The sequence below is a fragment of the Mastomys coucha genome, chromosome X (assembly GCF_008632895.1).
Source record: "Mastomys coucha isolate ucsf_1 chromosome X, UCSF_Mcou_1, whole genome shotgun sequence".
Lineage (NCBI taxonomy): Eukaryota > Metazoa > Chordata > Mammalia > Rodentia > Muridae > Mastomys > Mastomys coucha.
Genome location: NC_045030.1, coordinates 56,185,173 through 56,192,504, shown reverse-complemented (window position 1 = coordinate 56,192,504; position 7,332 = coordinate 56,185,173). Strand labels below are relative to the sequence as shown.

At 41.9% G+C, this 7,332-nt stretch overlaps 1 long non-coding RNA gene across 1 annotated transcript in view; it reads right to left on the bottom strand.

Moving 5' to 3' along the window:
• The window catches only part of LOC116082731, a 42,790-nt gene extending 35,904 nt beyond the window's left edge, over positions 1-6,886 (bottom strand). The window contains exon 1 of the long non-coding RNA XR_004115409.1: positions 6,550-6,886. This is a non-coding gene — a long non-coding RNA (uncharacterized LOC116082731). The remainder of the gene's footprint in view (positions 1-6,549) is intronic.
• Between the last annotated feature and the right edge of the window lie 446 nt (positions 6,887-7,332).

Here is a 7,332-nt window from a genome sequence, read left to right as displayed (position 1 = left end):
CCTCCCCGTGAGAGACCCTGGATAAGAAACACACAGTTTTTAAAAAGGAACTTCATTTTGATCTTTGGAAAAGTGGATAGTATTAAAACTCATTGTCCAAGGACATTTTGTTTCCTTGTATATAAAAGGCATAAAGCACTGCTGAAAAAGTCAGTGAAAATTTTCTCTGTTTATCTATTAAGGCGTTTTTTAAACCCTCATGACCACCACAACCACCATCACCACCACAATTCTCATAAATTCCACGGCCAGTTTTCTTCCAGAGTGAGTCAGATACCTGTGGAACATACACGAACTCCTTCTGACCACTGGGGACATTTTCCATTTAAGAGGAAGAAGCTGGCTTTGTTGGCCAGACAGTTCCCAGTGTGTGTGTGTGAGTGCTTCTCCCGCCCCCTCTGTCTCCTTTTGAATGTCACTTCTCACCATGCTTCTCTATGAACTGTGAAAGGATGGGCGGGCAGCAAGTGATTCCACCCTTGGTAATTTACCGGAAAACTACAGCAGCACAAGGAAGACTCCTTCAGATTAAAGATCAAGTGGAGATGATGGTAGTGATAAGCCTTTACAGAGTACCATGGGATGTTAAGTAGTTTACATGTATCTTTTCATTTAATCCTCACAATACTCCTATGGGTGGGTCTTTGTCACCTCCATTTTATAGAGGAAGATGCAAGACCAGAATGGTTAGGTGATTTGCCAAGGCTACCCACCTAAACTAAATGGTGAAGGCAAGATTTGAATCCAGATTACCTGGTTTTTAGAGTTGATCATTTTATCCCCTAACTTAGGCTGCCTCTTGCAAGTAGGAGAATTACTTGCAGATATGGAGATTCTCTTCCATCCCTTCTTTACAGTTGTATTGGGGGTTGCTGTGGACAGGTATATACTTGGTAGTATGGGTGTGTGCACATGTATGTGCATGTGTGGAGGCCAAAGGGCAGTGCATGTTTATCCTCCTCTATCACGCTCCACCTTTTAGTTTTTGAAAGAGGATCTCTCACTTAATGAGAACCTCATCTACTCAGTCAGGCTAACTGACCAGTGAGCTTTAGGAATTCTCCTTATTCTCCATCTCTAGTGATGGGGTTACAGGCCCACAGTGCTACACCTGAATTTTTCTGTGGTTACTGGGTGTCCAAACTTTTTACTTGACCAGCTGAGCTATCTCCCTGACCTATTTCTCTCCCTTCTAAACTAAGAATACTGAATCTGCTGCCACTTGCCTGTAAAGGTAGGCTTGGGGTCAGTACTCACACTTCGGACTACTTGACATTCTTAAGTTTCAGATTAATGAGACCTTTACAAGTGTTAACCTCTGAATTATAAGGTGGGTCAATTATACCTTATTTTAGGTATTTAAAATGAAATCCTTAGCATTAGCTAATAAAACATACATTCCGAATGGTTTCTTGTGTCAAAAGCCCCAGGGGATATTGATACTAGGTTCATTATATGAAGTATAATACAAAAGCGTGACATCTTTGTTAACCTATTTATGCAGTGAGGCTCCCGTGAAGCATTTGTTGAGACTAACAATTTAGTGATAGAATGAATAATTCAGACCAGTTTAAAAAATACATGCACCATTCACGTGCTTCTTAGATAGGTTTTGGAGTTGATTCACTGGCTGGAAGTGGGGTGATAAGTAAGGCTACAAGGGGTTGAAGTGGACGGATTTAACTTAGTCTTTGAGGCATGGAGGTACTTGATGAGAATGGAATATTAGTGGCTTCTTTCATTCCTAGAATAACCAAGGTCCCTCGTGTTTCCTTTCTGCCATTGCCTGCTGAGATGTCATGGCAGATGATGACGCTGGCATTTCAGTCTTCAGAGCAGCTGGTATTGCTGTCCGAGGATCTTTGTCGTTGCAATTCCTGTACCTGTCCAGTCTCGAGCTTTGCATATTGTGTTTTAGGGGACTGGAACAGTGTGAGACTAGGGACAAAAATAAGTCCAGATACGGCTGCTATAGTATGGAAGCTGAATACTAGCCAAATGAGCGGGGAGTAGAGTGCAGAGACAACACCTACTACTACTGATGGCCTCTCTCTCTCCCTCTCTCCCTCTCTGTCTCTCTCTCTCCCTCTCTCTCTCTCACACACACACACATACATAGAAGCACAAGTGTGTTCGAACCCATTTATTTCTAGAATCACAGGGACAGGCAGAAGGACAACCCTGAGACTGGAGCATGGAGACAGCAAATGATGCCGACTCTCTCGCGCTTGCAATCTTACTGTCTGTCATGTCTGCTCCTTTATCTCTTTTCATTCTGATTTTTAAAAATTTTTTATTTTTAATGTGCCTCAGTTTAAAAAAAAAAGCCTACAAGAGAAAATGAACCCCAATCACAGACCTCGAGGCATTTATGTTATGCTTGGAAAAGCACTGACCACAGATTCTTTCTGTAACAAACATTTTGATGAGAGAAGGCTTCAAAGGAGGCGTCAGAACTAGACAATTGCTGTGAAAGCTGGGCATCTATTTCCTGTTTCTCGTAACTACTTATTATTCCCAGGAATTGGGACTGAGGGGCACAATTGTTTTTGCTCAAAACTAAACATCCATCCCTCAAGATCCTGGTAGAGCAAATTATTGTGAAAATTGCACTACTATTTTGTTTATGTGAAATTCGAAGTAGTAGCTTTCGTGAGCTATTTTCTCCACCACGTGCACTTGGAGTAAGTTTATCTTAATCTTGGCCTAGATTCTCAATCTCTTTAGGATTCTGTCAGTAGCCCTGATTGGGGGTATCTCAGCAGTGAGAGAGCTTTGGAGCTCTGTGCACAGTTCCATGAGCAGTCCTTACTGCCTCGATTTGGATTTTATGGCTTTGATTGCAGGAAGCCTTTGCCCTCACGCATGAGCCCGGGGCCCTTTGCTGCAGCGGTTGGAGTGCTCTAATGCTAATGCTGTTTTGATAATGATTGAAGCATTTAAAAAGTTGTTCTTTATCCTCGATCTTTGCATTGCCTCGTTTCCTAAATTTAATTTACTTAGATGTGCTTAGGAAAATGGGGCAGCACAATCGTTTTTTGTTTCTGCTTAATTAATTCTTTTTGAGAAACTCTGCTGAAAGTACATTTTCCCTTTGCTTTCTCTTTCTTCTCCCCTACTTTATAATAATGAGGATAAAGATAATGGTGAAGATTCAGTAAGTGCCTACTGTATGATGCTTACTTTTACATAATTATCTCATTTAATATTCCTAGCAACCCTATGGGGCCTGTACTGTAATCATCACTAGTTTATAGATAAGGAAACTCCAAGGTACCACCGTGCCTCCCAAGCTATCTATCCTATGATTTGGTTCTCCTTGCTCTTAGGCAAAACAAAAGTACGAAGCAGTGGGATTTATGGTCCCCCTGAAGAAAACATGAGATCGAAGTCTGACATTTCATATCTCTAATACCTTGTCATCTTCACGATTAGAGTCCTGTTCTCGTTCGTGGAATTTCATTATGAATTTCAGCCTTACACTACCAGGAAATCTTTAAGATTATGTCCAGGGTTTTGTTTTGTTTTTGTTTTTTTTTTTTAAATCAACATTGAATGATTTTGGTCTTCCCCAAGGTACCAGTGACAGAGGGAGAAAAGAGCTCTTTAGAATGCATCAACACTATGCTTTTACTGGAAGTTGACTGTCCCACAACTTGAACTCTTGATCAGAGCAAGAAAACTGTGGTTTAGCTGCAAACGTGTCTACATGATGTCAAATGCCACAGAGCTTCTCCTTATGCAGTTAGCTCGTCTGAGAGTTCCCAGCTTTCTTGCTTGGAGCCTACTCTTCTTATTAATGCACAGTCTTTACAACAAGCTTGATTTTCTGACTTTCTAGCTATTAGTGGAGAAGCAATTGGATGGAAGTGTGGCAGGGTGCTATGGAGAGGTACATATGCACTCTATGAAGCAACATGGACTACTAATAGTAGGGAGCCTAGAACTGGACTCGATAACTTCACTAAATGGTAGCTAGGGGCATTTTTAGAGGGTTATATACATACCTGTTACCATAACCCCAATTATATAGAAGCAGTCGTGCAGTTAGTGTTCACATTGGTGATTGTGAAGCAATCTGGGACAATCAGATTAGGTCATTCTCCTTGTCTTTATACTTATATCTTAAAAGGCTTATATGAATTTTTGTACATACGAATACCAGAAGAATGCTGAATTCATGCCAGTGAGGTGGCTTGTCGCCAAGCCTGGTGACCTCACTTCAATCCATGGAACACATTTGTTAGAAGGTTGTTCTCTGACCTGCACATATGCATGTGCACACATATGTACACTCATAAGTGTGATGATAAAGGTTTTTAAAAAGCATACTGAATTCTGAGTCAGAAAAATCCAGTTTAATTCAAGATGTGCATTTATAGTTCATGGATTTGGAGACATTATTTAGATTGGATTATTATGCCAAATCTATAAAATGGGGCTAAAATTCTAGTCATAGAACTTTATGTGACAAGGTCTTAAAATACACACACACACACACACACACACACACACACACACACGCAGACATACATACATACACACACACGCACACAGACATACACACACACACGTAGACATACATACACACACGCACACAGACAACACACACACACACACACACACACACACACTTTATGAAGACAGCTCTTTTCTATCAACATTTCTAGTCCAGGTGGCACCCAAGAAATTATGGGGTCCATTGACCTCTCTGAAGATGGACATCAAGATGTACTTAAGCAACTTCTGCCACAGTTAGATGTTCTGGTTTCAGGTAGCTGCCCTGTGCTGGACCCTTTAAAAGGCAGAGGTGCTGAAGCTCTGAATTCAGGTCCTCATGCTCTCACAGTTAGCACCTCCCCCAGGGAGCCACCTTAACAATGCCCTGGCCACACCTGAACTGCTACGTCTATCACTGTGGAGCCAAAGGGAGGCAGAGCCTCAGGGCTAGTTGGTTGTTAATCAGGCTTGGAGGGTTTGCTTTCCTTGGAGGAGCTAAGGCAGAAAAGGATGGGAGGAGGGCAACGGTTTCTTCCCGCTTTTGTTGCTTTCTGCTGGCTTTCTCTTTCTATCTGCACCCATTCTTGTCAGTCCTGTCTCTCCTGCTCCCCTAAATAAAAGTAACCTTGGTTAGAACACCCTTTTCCATCAACTCTGAGCAATTTTCCCAGTCATTTCTGCTAGAAATAACTGGGGATTTTATTTAAGCAGATTATTTATTTGTCTTACTTCACTGTTAATATGTGACTAAATAATTGCTTGACTGTTGATAAACATGTTTTTGTGATTCTATCATTTCTTAATTTAGGTTTTTGTGATGTGCTGGGTGTTTTAAGTGAGTCCTGAGCAATTTTTCTCCATTTCAGAAATCCCCCCCCCTTAACTAGCTCTGCTTGGGCTGAGCCCCACTGAGTCTGAAACTGTTAACTGCTGGCCACCCTGTCAAAACCCTGTCTTTGTTGAAAACAGTGTGCCTGAGAGAATAATTACGTTGATGTCTAATCAGAACTTAATTCATTTGTTGGAGCTAAATAGAATAACATTCAATTGAATAGAAGAATTTTAGGAACACAAACCCTGACCACGAGCGAGGTTATATATCCTCAAAAATGTCAATTATTAATCAGCCCGCTCGTCGTTCAGCAAAGCTCTGCTAATCCCATTATAAAGGGGAGATTTCTCATCAGAACACAGAAGGTGCTGGCTCTAATTACAGGACTTATTATGGCACTGGCTCAAAGAGGTATTTTGGTTCCGAAGGGTTTTTTTTTTTTTTTTAAATGCAATTGTTTTAATTATTAGGGCTATTGGAAAAAAAATAACTGGCAAGTTGAGTGTTTAAAGTGTTCAGTCAGATTTGGTCTAAGAACTTTTGGATTCCATTTGATTTCTAAATTGTGGTGGCTTGAGCTGAGCAGGAGCTGAGGGAGAGCTGAGGGAGTTGCAGACCTTTCCTGTACCCTCTTATTGATTTAGGAAAGTCAGTCATTAGGCTGAAAACTGTTAAATAAAAAGAGCTTAGGAAAAGGACCCAGTGTGCAAGCAGACACTATTCTAGGGCCACCAATGAGGTGAGAAGATTATGCAGATGAACCCCTGTTCTCTACAGCACCTCCTACACTCACCCCCACTGCCTACCTTTATCACTAGCATGCCCCACCAAGCAAATGAAGGGCCCTTCTGCCTGCTGGAAGCTTCCAGAAAGACTCTCACTTTGCCTAGAGTTGATTGCTCCCCACCCTGCCCCCCACCGGGCTTTGTTTACTTTCTTAAAACATATGTTGTTCCTCCTCCTTTTTCTGTCTCACTGGCGTTTTGCAGTACCTGATATGGGGGTAATGAAGCATATGTTTGAGAGATTTCAATTCTCCTGACAGTTGAATGGAGGTAGAAACAATTTTCCCCTAAGTTGGAAGTGGTAATGTTGAAATTAAAAACACTTTTCCTGTGGACTGTGAGATGCTTCCAGGGCTTAGGTACTACACTTTGTTTCTCCCTGGTCCCACCTTCTCTTCTCCCATCTTCCCCCTGCATCCGTGCATCCCTCACTCAGGCTCAGTTGTCTCATTCATGATCTGATGTTGTATTTCAGTTCCAGTCTCCATCCGTTCTCAGCTAGAGTACCAGCAAAGGCACAGCTGAGTCTCCTCTTCTTTATCACCTTTGCTCCCCACTCCTGCAATGCAGTGCAATGATTATGGATACAGCCTTGGGGCCAGGTCAACTAGCCTCAGCTTCTTCTGGGTGAGAGAAAATAAGCAAGTGGATGTGGTGGGAAAATGGTTGCGAGTTGCAGGGTCATCAGGAACTTCCTTTATAAATAGGCACCGAGAGACTAAGTGAGAAAAGAAGGAAAGTCTCTAACCAGTTCCATTTGTATTTATCTCATTGAAACCTCCCCTCAAGCCCATGAAATTGGCCGCTTGTTGGTTTCATTTTACTCCTGAGGAAGTAGGGGCTTAGGGAAATTACAAGTCCAAAGTAGCATAGCCAATAGATGGTGAAGAGGAATTGGACGCAGGGAGGACAGCTGGAGATACCACCGCCCTGAAGTGCTATGTTTTAGCCTGACTCCCTGTATTTTGCTTTGTGGTTGTGGGAAGTCATTCGATTCTAATTTTCTTTCTTTCAAGGGAAATCTATTTTACTTGGAAACTTGCTGAGCAGTACCTAGTATGTTCTGAAAGCAAGTATCAAGAGGGATTCAAAGAGCTAAATGGCTACATACCTACCTTCAGAGAGTTCAGATCTCACAAAGCAAGACATTTGTCCATGGCTAACATGGAGAGTCAGCACTCTTAGAGAAATGCTGCATGAAAAAGTTTACAGTTT